The 18377-nt window shown below is 40.7% G+C and overlaps 3 protein-coding genes, 1 long non-coding RNA gene and 1 pseudogene across 12 annotated transcripts in view; 3 read left to right on the plus strand and 2 right to left on the minus strand.

Annotated features, from left to right (window-relative positions):
- The window catches only part of LOC124991706 (immunoglobulin lambda-1 light chain-like), a 1192366-nt gene that overhangs the window by 860556 nt on the left and 313433 nt on the right, over nt 1–18377 (plus strand). The window lies entirely within an intron of this gene.
- Nucleotides 1–18377, plus strand: part of LOC124991707 (immunoglobulin lambda-1 light chain-like) — a 1154667-nt gene that overhangs the window by 818398 nt on the left and 317892 nt on the right. The window lies entirely within an intron of this gene.
- The window catches only part of LOC124991709 (immunoglobulin lambda-1 light chain-like), a 981515-nt gene that overhangs the window by 640731 nt on the left and 322407 nt on the right, over nt 1–18377 (plus strand). The gene's annotated exons all lie outside the window — the stretch shown is intronic.
- On the minus strand, nt 2113–3172 carry LOC124990509 (beta-1,4-galactosyltransferase 6-like; annotated as a pseudogene).
- On the minus strand, nt 4769–7897 carry LOC124991710 (uncharacterized). Its single transcript, XR_007109931.1, has 2 exons — nt 7810–7897; nt 4769–4825 (listed from the first exon to the last, which is right to left on the minus strand). It is a non-coding gene; the product is annotated as an uncharacterized LOC124991710 (long non-coding RNA).

Consider the following 18377-nt stretch of genomic DNA (forward strand, 5'->3'; position numbering starts at 1 on the left):
AGACATTTCTAGAGAGAAAAATTTTAAGTTTGCTTTATTTTAATTTTCTATAGAACATAATATTTCATAAAAAACAATGCTAAAATTGGTACAAATACTTCCATGAGAAGCAGAAAACAGAGTATGAGAAATTAATAGCATTTATGTCAGTGCATTTATGTAGAACCCTTTCATATCTTCATAAAATAATTACAAGTACATTTTGCCTTTCTGATAGATAGCATGGCTATTTTGGTTCTCTTTGTCGACATACTTGCAAATCCAAGGTGGTAAATCTAGAGTTTGAAATGTATGGAATCTCCATTTGAAATGTATGGAAATGAATATAACTGGGACAAGGAAAGACCTCACTGAAAAACATAAAATCTGCTTTCACTTGTAGGGAGACTCCAAAACGAAAATATTCATTTTGCTTTCATGCAAATATCAGTACTTTGGTTGGGAAAGAAGTACACTTCTTAAATACACAAATTTGTGTACTTATATAATATTGTGAATACGTTTTTCTTAGTATGTTTTTCACAAAATACAAACAAAAATTTAAATTTAACCTTTAAAAAAATACTTGTTTGGCAAAGAATTCAATGACTATCTTTACTGTGTAGTATATATAATATCATCACTATGCACAATTGCCCCTTTTCTTTTCTACTGACCTGGCCATTAATTGTGATTACTTCTGTAGTAATATTCACTGCATATTCACTGCACAAGTGCTAAAGAAACTAATAGCATTTTTGTTAATGCATTTATGTAGAAACCTTTCCTATCTTAATATCTCTATGACCACATATATAGGAAATATAACATAAGTTATCAGATGATGTCTTCATAATTTCAGAAAGGTTTCAATTTCCTTGTTTTGTTTAGAAGTGACACAACACTTTCAAACAAATGAAGATGCTTAGCATGGCACATGATACACGGTAGGCAATCCATACATGTTCATTAATAAGTCCACCAAACATACCACATAGAAGAGCATTTGCATGTGCAATCTCTTTGTTAATGTGTAGGAAACAAATTCATCTTGTCTGAGAATTAAAATTTGTTTTATCTACTAAGCATTTGTCTGCATAAATAGAAAATTTAATGTGTTATCCAATAGTATAGTGCATTTGTATAAGTACTAATCGGTTTTCTCTAGATCATTCTTTAAAAAAAAACAAATTTTTTAAAAAATGAAGATACTGGTTTTATTGGCTCTTCTGAACTAGAAGTAATAAGACTCCTATTCACTATGAATATTAAAAAATACAGTGAATAAACAACCTTGGAAACCTTTTTTGAGCCCCAGAATTCCTGACATACCAGGGTATAGGAAGGAAATTCAACATATAGAGGTCATTTATTGCATGTCAGTCACAACTTTTCACATTTTCTCGGTAACAGTCATGCATTATACATAAACAATATGGTTATGATTCAGGAAAATCTGATGAAATTGCAAGTAAGGAAAAAAAAATCCAGGTAATTGTGGCAGCAAGAAAAGCTGTTTAAGTCCCTTCTTCTTTCCCTTTAAAGCCCTACAAAAGCTGCAACTTCTTTCATATGAGAGGCTGGGGATGAAAAGCTGAAAAATGGTGTAACAGGGTGCTGTATTAATTTACTGTCATTTCACACAAGGGTTAAGCTTTGTTTAGTGAAATAAAATTACAGTGTTTGTTTTTGCCATGCAAATAAAATGTCCATAAAAAGTCAATGAAATCATAACCAATTACATGCAAAACTGTAACATGTTATTTTTCAACAATTTGAACACATTAATTAACATCACATATGTACAAAGCATTTTTAAATGGAAATAAAAGAGCTCTCTTGAATTAAATTATATATTTCAGTAAAAAAACCTTTCTCTTTTTGGGGAACTCTATCAACTTCCAATCTCAAGCGAGGACTCTGTTGTTTGCTGGCCATGGAGTGTGTCTGGAAGTAGAGAGGAGGGAATTAAGAAGGATGAATATGTCTAATCCCACAGTGTCAACGCTGAAGATTGCTGGCTCTTCTCAGACATGAGGGCACTGAGATATCCAGTCGCTGACCACCACTAACACTGCACTCCAAGTTTATGATCCAGCACCGTGATCTATTCAGCCAGGAGAGCTACTTCTTTTAACAGTCTTGCATTGGGGCTAACTCTGACATGAGGTTCTCAGATTTATTTGTATACAACCTATCAACCAGTATTTTTGGTGTGTATAATAAATTGTTCCACCTATCACATACTGGCACTCCTTAGAATACCTTAATGATTTATACCATCCTAAAATCTGGACTTCCCTTGATGGTGATGAGGAATGGACTTGTATGTTCCTAGGTCTCCCTCTGGTCTAGTCACTTATATCCACCATAGTAACTTAGTTCCAAAGGTCATCTTCTCATCCCCATTCCCAGAAGGCATTTGGAAAACATTGATCATTTTAAATTGATGGAATGTCAGTTCACTTATACCACCAAAAATCACTTATATGACAAGATATACTTGTATTTATCCAGCTTTGCTGCAATGTGACGGGGTATTTCTCCACCTCCATAACAGTTTTGGTCATTTTCAGGTAGATGATCCACATCATGGAAGACCACACAGTCCCAGATGTTGTTCTTCCTGGCCTCCTTGAAGCCCACTTGAAGCCCATCACAGGATTAAAAGGTTGTGTGCCACTCTGTTCAATGACATAAAAGTAAAATTACAGCTGCTGTATCTGAAGCATTGGAATAAAAATTAGGAAGATGTTCATGGCGATTGTGGAAAGGAATGAGATTTACTACCTTCCATCTGGGTTTACAGTCTTTTGGTTTCCAGTGACCTCCTGGCTCTATATCCAATTACTTAGTGAAGAGCTGATGAACTTCATCAAAACTGATTCCCTTACAATGACACTGAGAAATCCCCCCATGTAAGGCAGCTTTTCCTGGCAGGGAAGGAATGGTGAATAATGAAGTTTTCTGGGAGATACCTGGTTATTTGAACAAGATTGTCACTTGAATTATTGCCTTTAGAGTAATTTGTGCCAGTGAGGGTGGCAGTTTATTAGTGCACAGCCTGATCATGTACTATAGTTTTCACATTTTCTGTCAACATTATCCCTGGAGCTTGGGTCATAGTGAGGTATGTGTTTCCTATACCCAGAGTCAGATTGATGATGTAGATACAAGGCCAGGAGAAGGAGAAGATGAAGGTTGGACTGAAGCATTTGGAAGCCTGCATCATCCACCTGAGTTCAGTCTTCTTCATCTTCCCAGCCAGCAGCTCGTCTGTGCTCTCAGGCCAGATTCAGGGCCAATGTCCAGGCCCTAAACTTCCATGAATGTTCTAAGAACCCCTAGGAAGCAGAGGTGCCCCACTGAGCAGCTCTGGGAAGTGGGCCCTAGCAGGAAGGAAAAACAGGGAGAAAGAACATGGAATGAATGGGAGGCTGAGACCCAGGGAGGAGAGGCCCTGGAGGACTAGGGGAAGGACAGAGGGAGAAGAGGTGAGTCCAGATTGGGTTCCAGGGAGGAGAGGACCTGACGAGGCCATGGACGGCCCAAGACTTCCATTCTTTCTGCCAGGCACTTCCAGAGGAGGGGTTGAATGTGGGAGAGGTGCAGGCGGTCAGCCCAGGCACCATTTGGTGAGGGGCAGCTCAGTGAAGGACGCCATCCTCCCTGGGGTCTTCTCATTTCAACTGCCTCACAGTGCACCCACCTGATGAGCAGCTGACCACCCAGATGTCAGAGCTGTTTGTGCCTGGCAAACTGTTTCAGAACTCAGGCCATTCTAAACCTACTGCTACTTGATGGCTTTGCCAAAAGTGGTTTCCTTCTGCTGTCCACGCTTCAATGATTTCTTAGTGTGAATTATGGGGGAAAACAGATAACCCGGATGGTGCTCTGCTGGATCTATATAGAAGTTGATGCCGCTTGCTGCCGACCAGCAGGACAAATGACACGTACACTTCAGAAGTTCATGAAGCAGCTTCTGCTTTATTTGGATAACACCCTCAATATATAAGCAGTCTCATGAATAAGCAATTGTAATCAGATATGTCTATCCAATCCTATTAAAGGTCAAGTGATCATGAGCTCAAGCATACATATAAGATATATCTGTCTAAGCGCTAAGCAACTGAACTAATTATCATACAGCCAATGGTGAATGCTTCCTGTTTTTCTCTAGGCACATTCAGCATGCCCTTTGACTCTCTGCCAGTCGCCATCTTGGATGCCTGTGGTGTAACCCTGGGCCCCGGGTCTCGACCACCACATTTTCCCCTTTTTGTTTATAAAAGAGACCGTGCCTGTCTTAGGTTGTCCACGGCAGAGCAACATCCTTACCGGTCATTGGACAATGAGGTTCTAGCCCTCATTTCCTGTCTTAGTCAGTATGAGCTCCCCATGAATCTTACGTGTCTTTGACTACAGGTCCAGCATATTTAACCAGACTTGGGTGAATGAACCAGCATCAATTGCTTGGCAAATAATGGCTGTTTCTCTGCACCGATGTATACGCATTTTGTATAAACACTACATACACAGAACAGACACAATAGACCTCCCCTGGACAAAAACCCAAACCATTCTTTTTCCCATTGAACAGCGGACTGGAGAAATGTGGCCAGTTGTTTTAAAAATAGGAGGATATAGAATAGAAGAGTTGGTAAGGGGTACAGGATAGGGCCATGTCTTTACTATCCCCCATAGTTCACGCGAGTGTCCTCCATTAACTTGGTGAGGAATCGCCAACACCATCAGCGGGAGAAGTCTCCTCATCTTCTTCCTGTTTTTGGGTCTCTGTTGAGGCCTTGACCAATCTCTCTGGCACCAAAATTGGTGATTGTGCGTCCTGTGGGAAAACACAAACAGATCCTCGAGTCCAGATTAACACCAGATCTGGGCCTTTCCATTGTCCTGATAGAATGTCCTTCCAGAGCACTTGAGGTAGATGTTTTTTATTAGACTCTGAATGACAGTCAACAGCCGATTGGCCCTCAGAATTGAGATTTAAAAAATTTAAGATGAACAAAGCAACAGATAATTTGTCTTTTGGGTACCTGTATGATGCCTCTATTCCCCCTTTTTTTTATAAAGCATGTTTTTAAGCATTAAATGGGCACACTCAACAATGCTTTGTTCAGTAGGATTATAGGGAATTCCTGTGACATGTTGAATACCAAAGGTGGAACAAAATTGTTTAAAGGCCTGGGACGTATATCCAGGACCATTATCTGTTTTAATTTGTTTGGGAACCCCCAGGATGGAGAAAGAGTGTAAACAGTGTGTTATTACATCTTTGTTTTTTTCTCCAGTATGAACAGAGGTCATAATAAATCCTGAAAAGATATCAATAGACACATGAATGAATTGTAGTTTTTCAAATTCTGAATAATGAGTTATATCCATTTGCCAAATATGATTGGGTTGAAGCCCTTTTGGATTTACTCCTAATGAGGGGTTAGGAATAAGTGTCGCACATTTAGCACAAGACTTGACTATGTCCCGAACTGTTGCCTTAGTAATTTTATAGTGTGTATGTAGGGTGGAAGCATTTATATGAAATTTGAAATGAAGTTTTTGCATTTTCAAGCGTATTAAAGATGTGTGGGTCTCTGGTGGCCATGTCTGTTAAATCATTGTGTAAGCTTAGAGGACCTGGAAGGCCAGTATGAGCCCGAACATGCCCAATAAAAAAAGGATCTTTTCTGTCTCAGACAAGTTTCTGTAAGCATTGTAAATATTTAGTAATAGTGGAGGTGAGGGAAATCAGAGCAGTTAATTCTAAATTTTGAATAGCATTAACAACGAATTTGCTATCAGAGTAGGTTAAAAGGCTCATGGTGGGTTTTGAAAACTTCTATAGCTACTAATAGTTCTGTTGTTGTGCAGATAGAGTATTAAACAGCAATGTTTCTGTAACATTATCTATAGTACTAGCACCCATACCATTTTTTGATCCATCAGGAAATAAAAGGGTAGCTCCTATAATAGGTTCTTTTTGGTTGACTTTAGGGAAAATTATAGGATGTTGACTCCAAAATCGGAGGAGAGGATCAGATGGCAAATGACTGTCAAACACAGCAGAAGTACTAGTAAAGACTATAGCCCATGAATCTGAATTATTGTCAAACCCAGCAGAAGTTCTAGAAAAGACTATAGCCTATGAATTTGAATTATTAATTAGATATTGTATCTGATCAGTAGTGTATGGAGTAGTTATTGTCGAGGGGTGTGATCCAAAGGTGGAAAGGGATACTTTTAACACCTTAAGGATTAATTCTGCCGCAGATTCAGTAAACAAGGATAAGACCTTGTTAGGGGCATAATTCATGTGAACTCATAGAATAGGACCCTTTTTCCAAAACACTCCTGTGCGTAACTTATTTGTGGCCATGACAATGAATGATAAAGGCTTAGCTAGGTCAATACGATCAAGATGAACCTTTTCCATAGCTGTTTCAACAAGCTTGAGAACTGTTCCAGCCTTAGGGGTAAGCACCTACTTAGAAAGGGGGTCAGAATCACCTTTAAGAATATCAAACAGGGGGCCCAAACATGAGGTGGGTAAATGAAGGTAAGGTCTAATCCAATTGAAATCACACAAACGTTTTTGAAAATCATTTAAAGTTCTATGTTTGTCCAACCAAATGGTAATTTTTATGGGTTTAACCATAGTTGCATTTATGATAGATCCCAGAAAGTTTTTGATGTCTGTCATTTGTACTTTATCAATGGCAATATGTAAGCCCCATCTTTCCAGTGACTTTAGTAAGGAATTATAACATTGTTCTAAGACAGGTTTTTCCTTATGAGATAGCAAAATATCATCCATATAATGATAGATTAAAAGTTGAGGGTTAATTTGTTGATACACAGCAGGGTGGAAATTAATCTGATTACCTTGCCCTTCATATGGTCCTTGGCCTGTCAGCATGTTTACATTCCATTGAGGATTGCCCGCAACTGCATTCCGTCGGGCAGTATCAGAACATAACTCCTGGTTAGCCACCTTCCACATGAGATATTGTCCCCCAGATACACATGCCTTTGCTAAATTAACCCAAGCAGTCGGAGTAAGATTTTGACTTGCAACATTCTCTAATAAAGAAATGGTAAATGCAGCTTGTACTCCATAGGACATACCTGCCTCTTTTAACTGTTTTACTAATTTGTATCTAATATTTGATGATATCTCTGATTGTTTTGATCTTCAAATACCGGGAATATTGGGAACACTGATTGAGATTCTACATCAGCCCACTGTCTGGGGGCCACCCTTGTGTAGCAGGTACATGCGCCCCTACAACTTGGAAAAGAGTGGTGACCTAGATTATACGCAGGAGGGCGTGGCACAGTAGGAGTTAAATGCCACTGAGAGAACTTCTTTTCTAGCTCTGTCTCAGAGAGCTCCTGTTCTTCAGAGTCACATCCCAGTTCCGAGTCTGAACATCTACTTTCTCTTTCAGAAGCTCGACTTGATTGTTCTTCTTTTACAGTTTCTAATTTTTTTTCCCTTCTTTAACTGTTCTTGAAATTTTGGTTTTTTGGAAGTCAGACAGAAATGAACTAATGTCCATATCTCCACAACAACAACAAACAGAAATGAAACAAGAAAAGGTAACACAAATAACACCATACACATATTCATTTACTACAGGACATCCTTTGCTGTCTCTTGGGACAGCCTTTCATTACATTTCCTCACTAGGGGAATCTTCCGTTACGTTCCCTTTCTAGGGGAAACTTCCATTAAAACCTTAAGGCAACCGTTTCCTCAAAGGGGAACATGCTAGTTGACTGTGCTAGTGAAAAATTTTCTTCTTTATTACTTACCTGAGCACTCACCGATTCCTGGTACGGGTCACCACTTGCCTCTTGTCGCTGACCAGCGGGACAAATGACACATACACTTCAGAAGTTCATGAAGCAGCTTCCACTTTATTCGGATAACACCCTCAATATATAAGCAGTCTCATGCATAAGCAATTGTAATCAGATATGTCCATCCAATCGTATTAAAGGTCAAGTGATCACAAGCTCAAGCATACATGTAAGATATATCTGCCTAAGCACTAAGCGGCTGAACTAATTATCATACAACCAATGGTAAACGCTTCCTGTTTTTCTCAAGGCACATTCAGCACACCCTTTGGCTCTCTGCCAGTCGCCATCTTGGATGCATGTTGCATAACCCTGGGCCACGGGTCTCGCCCAACACAAGTTGAACCACCCCCTTTTCTGTGAACTAATATTTTCTGAGCATCCCCCTCGCCATCTGCAGAATTACATTCTGAACTGAGAACCTGGAAAAAGTTCTGGCTGAAAACGGGCTGTTGTAGATCCACCAGTTAGGAGAAAGGACAAGAGCAGCCTAATCCTGCTCTTGTCCTTCCTCCTCACTTCTAGATCCTTCAGGGCCGGGTGCCAGAGACATATCTGCCTTAGATTCACCCACCTATAACTACAACCAGTGAACCTCCATCAATGGATGGTCCTTAAAGTCCACCAAGCCCTCATTTCCTCCATTATCAGGTATCAACTCCACTTACCTCACAGCACTGTCCTTTTTGCTTTTTTCCCAGTATTCCCCAAACACCAGATATCTTGAAATCATCAACCACCTGGAAACTTGCCCTTAAATCTCACACTTTTTTCCTTCTGCAAATGTCTGACTTAGACTTTCTAACATTACTTTTTCATGTTCAAATACATTCAGAAGTATTTGGCTTCTAGTTGCCCTTCATGGGATATATATTGCCTTACTTAGCATCCATATTCATTCTCTCTTTTTTTTTTGATCTCATGATAACAAGGTGAGTGTCCTCCCCCTTATTATCTTTTCACTCAAAGAATGTACGTGATATTGGCATTAGGAAAGATCCATTTTACTAAGTTTAAGAAAATTTTAAAGTAATCTGCTAGATAGAACAATCGCGGATATAAATTTAGTGATAAAACAAAATCACAAAGCATTTGTAACCCAGTAAAGAAGATTGAGTGTAGGACATGATAAAGTGAAGAAGAAAATATATTCAGTAAAAGTTTACTGATTCCTTTGAAGAATCAGCCTTCAAAATGTCAATGTGAACATACCTTCCCCACAGCAGTTCAGATTTCCCATGACTACCTTTGGTAACAAACCAAAAATCACACCACTGATTTCGAATTTCAACCTAAGCTCACGAAAGGACAGTTGGTATGCAAGGTAAGATGTGCATCCCACAATACCATGGTGACCATATGTTTTGGAATTTTCAGAGCGAGCACATGTCACACTATGGGGGTGCTTCTGTTCACTAAATAAGAGTATTTTACACATGTGTTGTTGAAGAGTGTATGCGTTACTTCAGAATCTGAATCCCAGACCCGCGCATTGACATTTTCTGTTTATGGACATAGTTAAATCAGTCAAAATGACCTACCCCCAAATAATTGTATTGGTCATAGAACTCTGGGGTGAGGGGGGGCATGCCATTTTGAGACTCAAAAGAGTTTCCATTTCTACTTTAAATGTTGACCCTAAACATTTCCCACAATTTGTGAATCTCCAAAACTTAGTAGATAGAGAAAAATTTATTTATATTTAGAATCAAGATAAAAATATGTACACAGATGTATATAATTTATGAGAGAATATTAGGGGATTTATGAGGGAAAATGAGGGGATTTTAAGATTATATCCCACTAATTTGAAATTTGAAAATAAAATTGTATCATCTGGTTAGTTCCCTCTACAGTGATGTGTTATGAAAATAGCATACCAGTCCTCTGAATCCAACTGGCTTCATATCGCCATGTGACCTTCATTCCTTGCATGGGAAGCCCCAAAGATGTCCCCCATAATGTTGTGATTCAGCCAGGAGGGACTCTGTCACAGGGAAGCAGATATCACTGACTCAGGTGACTGGAAACTGCCACAGGAATGTTTTTTTTTATTGCCTCAGTGGTTTAGGTAATATAATTAATGTACCAGAAAACATACCTGCCTGAGGAAAATACTTCAGTCTGTCTGATCTCTGAAATTCCTCAGTGGTAAGCTGTGCAGAGCTAAATTTTAGAGGGTGTTTGGGCAGGGTTCCCTTTCTATAGGAGGATACTGTCATTGAACAATCTAGAACACAAAGATTCTGAGCTGACCAGATGAAATTACCTGCCATTATATAGAGATTCCTAAGGGTGGTTGTTAATTCAGAGCCAAGGTGTGAAGTGCCCACTTCACCATCTGACATTGCACCTGAACATACGAGCTGTAGCCAAGAGGACAAATCTTTCTGGAAGAGAGAGGTAGTGGGGAGTGTTCAAATGTGGCCACGAGAAAGGAATCATCACTGGCACCACTGCTGGGTAGTGAGGATGTGCCTTGAGAATAGGCAGGAGACCCAGGCAGTCATCCTGGGTGAAGGACACAGGCCCTGGGCTCCCTGCCCTATCACTTTGAGCTCCCTTCTGGAGTATCTGGAATGTTTTATGGTTTCCCCAGTGACACACAGTCCTTCAGGATCTTCCCAGGCTGACACCTTGGACCAGAGTCTTCCAGCATATTTTATAGATAGGCTCCTCAACAATCCATGGTTGTACCCATGGCCTCAGCCCCATGTCACTGACAATGTGTGAGTCTGTCCCTCACAACTTGGCCACTAAGGACCATGCATAGAATGGATTGCAATGACTTTCATTACAAAGACTCTTCCATGGACACCTGTTGATCCTCAGACTGGCCTCCCTCTTGGGATTCCACGGGCCAGACTCTGCCTTTCCTTCTCTGTGATCCTTGCTGCAGTTTTGCCACCTTCTGCTGGTGGAGGAAATTCAGAGATTAAGCATCCCTCTCACAGGTGAATTTAAAGTACTATCCCCTGTAATCTTGTGGATAAGGAGTCCACCCTCACTCTAGAACAGCTGCCCCCACCCATCCTTGATGAAAACAAAAGAGAGGTTGCATGTAAGGTGCACAAGCAGGTGAGGCAGGTGGTGTTCCAGTCACCCAATCCAGGGTAATATTCCCACCCTGGTGCTCTGTTTGCTTTAGAAAAAGAAGAGAAAGATTTGTCTTCAATTCTTCTTCAAATCAAGAGTAGAAAAGCCTGAAATGTGCAATACATGTGGATTGAGAATCCTGCATATTTACTGCCAGGTCTAGTAGGACCCTCCTTTGCAACGAGAATAGTTGGTGGGCAAGGGGAGCACAGGGTGTTTCTTTACTACAGCTCTGTATGTCTCTTAAATCATGGTCATCATCATCATCATGATCTCTATAACTAACCTTTTTATTTCGTTCTACACCTCAGTTCATGGTTATGGTTTGGATGTGAGGTGTTCCCCAAAAGCTTACATGTGAGTCACTGCAGTAATGCTCTGGGTTGTAAGAGTCTAAATCTAATTAGTCGATTTTCCCTGAGGGTATTCTTGAAGTGTTAGGGTGTGCCTGGTGGAGATTGGAATTGGGCACTGGCTTTGAGGTATATATTTTGTATCTGGAGAGTGGAGACTCTTTCTTTCTCTCAGCTTCCTGATGATGCAAGCTGCTTCCCTCTGCCATGCTCTTCTGCCATTATGTTCTTCCTCACCTTGAGCTCCAAGGAATGGAGATGGCTGTCTATGAACTCAGATGTCTGAAACATGAGCCCTCAAATAAACCTTTCCTCCTCTTTAATTGTGCTGGTCAGATTCATTTAATCACATCAGTGAATAAGCTGACTAAACTGGTGATCATGCATTTCTGCTTCAGCCTTGGGTGCCTTTTTGATAAGCCCAGACTCCCTCCTCATTCAGACCTAGTGATGCCTGCTCCCACCAGGGAAAAATCACACTCTTCGATGAGCTCCTTCCTTTGGATTCCCACAAGGAGATCAGGACCTTGTGCTCCTTCCTGAGATTCCACTAAATCCAACTAGGATAACTCGGTCATGGCTTTGTGCCATTGATATCTGAAAAAACAATTTTCTTAAGGTAAGCACAGATGTCCCCATTGTGCATCAGGTAACAGTGAAGCCCAGAAAGCCTCAGCTGCTCCCTCAGACTCCAGCACTTTCATGGTCAAAACAGACCAAGCTGAGCTGAGTTCTGGTCCTGAGCTCTTTGTGTCAGAGAATGACCAGGATGGGTAGGAGATGGGTTATCTTGAGGCTCAGGCTGGGTCACAGGACTTGCTTGTGCACCACATTGTTCACTGCTATACCACCAACCAAGGCCTATTTAACACCAGGAACCCTTGTTGACCGGCATGTGGTAGTTTCTGGGGGCTGTGCCCTGTTAGAGCTGGAGAACTGTGCCCTGTTAGAGCTGGAGAACTTTGAGGAGCCTAGAGTTTACTGTGCTTCTCAGGGCTGGCCTGGATTTTGCTGATTCTATCATTAATATTATCTCATCCTCTTTCCTGACCCGATGGGTAATACATTTCTCAAGATCACTTCTATCTGGGGCATGTGAGTTTTAGGAGATCCTAGGGGCTGAAGTTTGGAGATAATGTACGGTTCATTTTTAGGGATGTGGCCCCTGCAACATACCCAGGGTCAAGCTCAGGGTCAAGCTCAGGGTCAAGGGTGGTTCTGGAGTTATTGGAAATGGGACTTAACCTGGGTACAGAGCCTCACTGAAGACAGTGAACAAAGGAACAGGCGAGCCATTGTGGAGACACCCCAGAGCTCAGAGCTGGACAGGGCTCCTTGTCTTCTCTCATTCACTTGGGAAGGATGAGGCTCTGTGGTCAGTAGTCCCTACTGAGGCAGGTGGTGCTGTACATGGTTCTAAGGTAGCCATCCAGTACTTCTCTTCCTCACACGTAGAGTTATTCTGACTGGAGATGCCAAAGCTTCAAGTGCAGTTCCTACTACTCTCTGATTTGGTGGATGACCTGGAAAATGGAGAACTCTTTTCCAGCTGAGCTGATGTACGTCCTGATTTGGCAAAATTTTTTGCAAACTCTCACTCAAACACAGAGTTGTTTTTTTCCTCCTATGAATTGTGTTTTGGATTGCTCTTCTTTCCCTTTTGGCTACCACCTCATCTCTTGTATGAATTGGAACAGGTGTCACTTTGATGCCTTGAGTCATAAAGAATTTTTTCCATAACGTTTTGAGGCCATCTGCAGCTAGGGAAGATGCGGTTTGCCCAGGTCACAGGAAGGACATGAGCTTCTGCAGCTGCAGATTGTTGTCTGACTCTTGGCGTCCACAACTTCATCTGTGTTCCCAGAGGCAGTGCCACCCCCAGGTACTAGTTCCCTGAAGTAGTAGAGCGAAAACTCCTGTCAGTGATGCCAGTGTTTATCAACATCAGTGTTCATAGCTGTGTTCCTCTTCCCAGGCAACCACCAGCAGGCTCAGGCTCATGTACTCCAATACCTCTTGTGCCATGTTAGGACTGCAAGCTGCAGAGGGCACCAATAGACCATGAACCTGTGATGAGGTAGGGTACACAGTAGTGAGCTCTCCTGTCACTATGGTCTGCATGAGTCACCCTCCAGAGAATGTCCCCCAGAAGTTCAAATTACAGCGTCCAGAGCAGTTGAAAATCCCAATTCCCCTGATCATGTCTTGAACTGATTTCTTCCACCACACTCTTTGACCTTGATGTTCTCCCAAGGAATGGAGTCAGCTGTCTACGGACTGACACCTCTGAAACTGTGTGCACCCAGATGAAATTTTCCTCCTCTAATTGTTTTTGTCACGTGGTTTGATTGTAGAAGTAAAAGAGCGCACTAAAACACTCATAGGTGTTCTTCTCAGGGAAACTATTCTCTTCTGCATGACAGAAACCCACTCATTCAGTGCTGTACATTTTCTCTTGAATATAAGAATCACAGGTGGAACTCTAACACTCATGCTAAGGTCTTAAGATCACCTGAATCCACGATTTTTGAGGAGTGAGATCACACTTTATGGTTAATAACTGCTAAGGGGGAGATCCGTGAACCATCCCAGCACCTAGCCAACACAGGTTGTCCATATTTTGGAAGTGCTCCAGTGGTTTCCCATTATTCACTTTATTCAGTTGAATGCATTTCCTCTTCCATATCTGGATTTTCCTGTATAGCTCCAGATCTACATTCCTGATCCTAACTTGTTTAGGGGTACTGCCTTCGTGAGGTAACCCATATTTTAAGTCACCCAGATATCTCCTCATAGCATCTCTAAGAGTTGGGCACACACTTGTGGTTGTATAGACATGTGCCACAAGTAACTGATTTTCTCTCTACAGGAAGGTGGAAACCCTTCAGGAGCCAATGGTTGATGTGGCATCAGCTCTCCAGAATTTAGGACTGTTCTTCCTGAGACTTTATTCCAGAGGATGACCACAGTTTTGCTTTCAGTACTATGTCTAATTGCACTTGTTTGGGTAGGTCTTTGAAGCAAAACACCCCAGGGCTCCACCACATCATGATACTTGGATTATATGCTTTCAATTTACTTGAAATGGCAAGTATGTAGGAAAATTTGGTGAGACACAGGTACACAGATAATAAGAAATAATCCATAAGAAATCTCCAGTCCTCATATTAGCAAAAATATTTAGGATCTAGTTGTTTTCAGCATTCTGACCCATGTTTCAAAAAGTAAAGAGCATATTATTATATCCTGTCCTCCCACCTAAAATAGAAAAAAGGAAGTCTTGAAGGTGAATCATGTTTCTGGAAACCGCAAATTTGTACTGGGGATATTGCTTCAGTGTGAATATTAGGAGTGAGGAGTGTTGTCCAGTGTTTCAGTCCTAGAGCAGGAAGGTGAGCAGGCAGAGGTTTTCACGGAGGTTACTGTTTGTCCCTGGGTCCAGAGGATGCTGCAACAGAACAGAAAGTTATGACAAGGACAGGACTGTGTGTTTATGTCTGGACATACAAAAATCACATTAGAGAGTTTTGGGTTTTATAAGAAGTTCATGTCAATTTTTAATTGAAGCTTCCACAGTTTTCAAAAGATTTATTGATTTCCTTTCTCAGCACTGAGAATCATGTACATTCCATATATTTTAAAGTTTTTATTTTGAGACCAGGTCTTACTAAGTTGCTTAGGGCCTCACTGTTGCTGAGGCAGGCTTTGTAATTCCGTCCTTCCTGCCGGGGAGCTGCTGGGATTAGAGGAGTGCATGATGTGCATGGCCATGTGTGTTCTTTCTTCTCACTTGAAGTAGGACCATATTGTTCTCAGATACTTAGAGCTGGTCTGAGTAGTTCAGCTTACCTAATCATGTGCACACCATCCCATGGTGCTCATCATACATTGTCGTTGTCCAGGACAAGTTCTCAGGCACAGAAAGCCAAAGAATGGGACTTCCCTTGCCATTTTCTCTGTTGAAAGGGAGGAAAGAGATTGTCTCATCCATATACCAGGCTTTATGGAGATGTTTTCCATCCCAAGAACCCATGATCTTTGCTCTTCAGGGCTCTGAAATAATCTGACAGGATTTCATATTTAAAATGCAATCAGTTCTGCAAAGAAACCACATTTCCAATGGATATCTACCCTCTTCTGTAGTTTGGACTACACTGAGAAAGTGAGTGAGCAAGTTAAGACCAAGGTCTCAGTCATTACTCAGAGGCCAAGTGAGAGTGAGAGTCAGGCCTGAGTAGGTAGTTTCTTGTCCCACATCCACAGCTGTCCATGATTCTCTGTGTCAATGACAATGTTTACACTGCCATCAAAGGTGGCACAGTAATAATCCGTCTCATCCAAAGCCTGCAGCCCACTGATGGTCAGGGTGGCTGTGTTTCCTGAGTTAGAACCAGAGACTCTGTTATGGATTCCTGAGGGTCACTTGGTATACCTGTAGATGATCAGGACAGATACCTGGATGGTTTAAGCTGCCACCAGGATACATATTTTTCCCCAAGTTTTCTCCAGAGCATGTGATCAAGACTGTCTGACTTGAGATCACTGATATGGAAGGTGGCTGATTCAGCCTTTAGAAGGCCACAAACTCTTCAAGGAGAGAGGTAGAGTTGAGAAAGACAATGAGGGTATGTACCTGGAGATCCACTTCCAGGCTGGTGTGGATGAACCCCAGGGATACTCTCAGGCTCTCAGGGCATTCCTTCCCCTCCATTGTTAATGAACCTCAACATGTAAGCAAAACGCCCCTCTCTCTTGGCAGCTGCCACCAATTGGGCTCATATAAACCAATGAGCCCAGTGTGGGGATTTCACACCCACTTCCCCTGCTCTAACAGCAGGCTCTTGAGCTTCCTGACACCACAGGCAGGCCTTGCTAGGCTCAGAGTCAGGCAGAACTGGTCCCAGAACCCTGGACTACATGATCTTCTAGGAACCCTGAGTCAGCACCTGTGTAGTAAGTGAGTTATCCAAGGAGCAGGGGGATCCAGTCCATGGTGGAGGTGTACCTCAGGTGGCTTCCTGAGGGCCAGGTTGGGGTGGTTTCCTAAGAGGCATGTATTATCCCCTCACTGGTGAGAGATGCCAGTTATGCAAATCAGTCTGAGTTGAGACTCTTGAGCAACTGCTCATGGAATTTGTGTTTTCCAGAGCAGGGCTCAGTCCCCCCGGGACACAGAAGTGGGAGGATGAAATTTTGTATGTCCTCTTGATTCAATTTGAGTGGATCATATATGTCTCTAGAGACCTGTTGATGTCCTTGAGATTTTCTACTTTGTTGGATTATAGATTTTCAGAATAGCTTCTAATTGTGTTTTGTATTTGGATAGTGTCTTTTGTGATATTTCCTTTTTCATCCTGAATTTTAGGAATTCGAGTTTTCTCTCTCCATTTCTTTGTTAGTGTGGCTAAGGGTTTATCAATTTTGTTTATTTTTTCAAAGAACCAATTTTTAATTTTGTCAATTTTTTCAATTGCTTCTTTTGTTTCACTTTCGTTGATTTCAGCTCTGATTTTAACTATTTCCTGTGTTCTAATTTTGGCGTTGATCTCTTCTTCTTTTTCTAGGGCTTTGATCTGTAATGTTAGGTCATTTAAATATTGACCTTTTCTTCATTTATTGAATGTGCTCCATGAAATGAATTTTCCTCTCAGTACTGCTTTCAATGTTCCAGAGATTTTGATATGTTATATCTTTGTTATCATTTACCTCTAAGAATTTTTTTATTCACCCCTGATGTGTTCTGTTATCAATGCATCATTCAGTAGAGTATTATTAAATCTCCACGTGTTGAAGTAGTTTGTGTTTTTTATTTTGTCATTGATTCCTAATTTAATTCCATTATTATCTGATAGAATACAAGGTACTATTACTATCTTTTGGTATTTGCTAAGAGTAGCTGTTTGGCATAACATATGGTCTATTTTACAGAAGGATCCATGTGCTGCTGAGAAGAAAGTGTATTTACTCATTGATGGATGGAATATTCTATACATGTCTGTTAAGTCTATATTCTTTATATGTCTGTTATCAATTGTGTTCTTGAGATCTATGGTACTTTGTTCAATTTTTGTTGGAAGATCTGTCCAGTGGTGAGAGAGGTGTGTTAAAGCCATCTTGTATTATTCTGTTTCAGTCTATTTGGTTCCTGGAATTTAGAAGGATTTGTTTGACGTACTTGGATGAGTTATTTTTTAGGGCATAAATATTTATGATTGTTATGTCTTGCTGATTTATGGTTCCCTTAAGCAGTATGAAATGTCCTTCTTTATCCCTTCTATCTAAATTTGGCTTGAAGTCTCCTTTATCTGATATGAGGATGGAAACCCTAGTTTTTTGGCTGAGTCCATGTGCATGGTATGTTTTTTCCCATTTTTTCACATTTAGTCTTTGGGTATCTATTTCTATGAGATGAATTTCTTTAAGGCAGCTTATTGTTGGGTCTTTCTTGTTAATCCAATTTGCCGTACTATGTTTTTTCATTGATGAGTTTAGGCAATTAACATGGTTATTATTGAGATCTGATTTGTATTCCTGGTCATTTTAACTTATTTATGGTTTTTAACTTCACTTGGTTTCTCCTTTGATTGGCTTTTCCTTTAGGGTAGCTCTTCCCGTTTCTGACTTATATTGTTGTTTTTCATTTCCTCCTCATGGAATATTTTGCTGAGAATATTCTGTAGTGCAGCTCTCTATTTGTAAATTCTTTTTGCTTTTGTTTATCATGGAAGAATTTTATTTCATCATCATCTGAAGGTAAGTTTTGCTGGATATAAGATTCTTGGTTTCCATCCATTTCCTTTGAGAGCCTGAAAAATGCTGTTTCAGGCCCTCCTAGGTTTTAGGGTTGGCCCGAGAAATCTGCTGATATCTATATCGGTTCCCCCTGAATGTAATCTGATATTTTTTCTCCGAGCATTTAAATTTCTATCTTTATTTTGTATGTTAGTTATTTCCATTTTAATGTGACATGGTGTCAATCTGTTGTAATTTTGTATATTTGGTGTCCTGTAAGCCTCTTGTATTGGATTTTCCATTTCATTCTTCAGATTTGAAAATTTTTCTGATATTATT

This window comes from Sciurus carolinensis, chromosome 8 (assembly GCF_902686445.1).
Source record: "Sciurus carolinensis chromosome 8, mSciCar1.2, whole genome shotgun sequence".
In the NCBI taxonomy this organism is placed as follows: Eukaryota; Metazoa; Chordata; class Mammalia; order Rodentia; family Sciuridae; genus Sciurus; species Sciurus carolinensis.